This window comes from Microtus ochrogaster, chromosome 21 (genome assembly GCF_000317375.1).
Source record: "Microtus ochrogaster isolate Prairie Vole_2 chromosome 21, MicOch1.0, whole genome shotgun sequence".
Taxonomy (NCBI): Eukaryota; Metazoa; Chordata; class Mammalia; order Rodentia; family Cricetidae; genus Microtus; species Microtus ochrogaster.
Window position 1 is genome coordinate 4544373 of NC_022022.1, and position 1410 is coordinate 4545782.

Below are 1410 nucleotides of genomic sequence, written 5' to 3' on the forward strand. Positions count from 1 at the left end.
CTCTCTCTAGTGCAGAGCTGACGCTGACCCCATATCACCCACAAGTGTTGGTGATGATAATTCACTACAGAGACAAATCTACTTCCTCGTGTCTCGTGTTATTGATTTGTTTTTTTCTTAAAGAATATTTCAAGGGAAAGTGGGAATTTTTTAGTTTTGTTTGGTTGGTTGTTTTTGTTATGTTTTAGATTGTTTTTGTTTGGGTGGTTAATATCTTGGGACATCTGTGCATTAGTTTTTTGGTTTTCTACATTTTAGTGTAAGTTTTGTTATATTTTGTCATTTCTTTTATTATTTCCATAGTTTTAGTAGTTCGCTAAGGCTATACACTGTCTGTAATGACCGCTGCTTTGAAGCACCCATAGAATTCAATGAATGTTTTATGAATAAAAAACAGTTTTCAACTTTTCACTCTTAAGACTCTTTTTGGCCAGATAAGCTGTCACAATCCTGCAAACACACAACTCACAAGCATGGATCAATATCAGCAAGTTCCAGGCAATTTGGAATAGACAATGATTTTCCAACCATGGTCTACACAGGCAGATGGCACCTTGGATATGGATACGAATGGCATGCCCTACTCCATGTATACCCACTAGTCTACAGAAAATCTAGACATATTGCATCCCTGAGGTCATATATTTAGCTTCAGTAGATTGTGGTACACCACTGTACAAAATGTTCATGACATCATCATGCAGAGCAAACTGAAGGGAAACACAACTAACTGTAGTCGGAAGCTTTTCGGTGTTCTGCCCGGTCCCGACTGCTTATAAAGTATACGCTTTATTTAGGTAGGTCTCCTGAGACAGCCAAAAGTGCTCTTAATGCATGAGCCATCTCTCCAGTCCCTGCCCTTGACTTTGTCCTCCCAGTCCTGTGTGCTCTATCAATAGATTGGATCACCTCCAACCAAAGACAAGCGTTTCTTGAGACCTGTAGGGACAGGCACATGAAGCAGGCATGCTAATTGTCTTAGGCTGCCATACATCCATGCAGGGCTCACATCGGTTCCGGACCCAGCCCCAGCATCACTGACTGTCTGATTGGAATGGATTTCTTCATCTCTCATCTATATTGACAATGCAGGTTAGGACTGTGTAATCCTATGCAGAATTTGAGAAGACCCTATTGTGAATAGAGAGGTGGGGTAAGGAACCCCTCTTGATAGTCTAAGTAAGCAATATTATGAGGAGCCTTATGACTAGCTGGAGTAAAAGGAGCCTGTATCAGTGGCCACATACCTCCTGTGGAGAGTGTTTCTGTGCAAGAATATAAAAGGGAGAGAGATGGTTGATAGGTAGGTAGGTAGGTAGATAGGTAGATAGATAGATAGATAGATACATAGATAGATAGATACATAGATACATAGATAGATACATAGATACATAGATAGATACATAGATA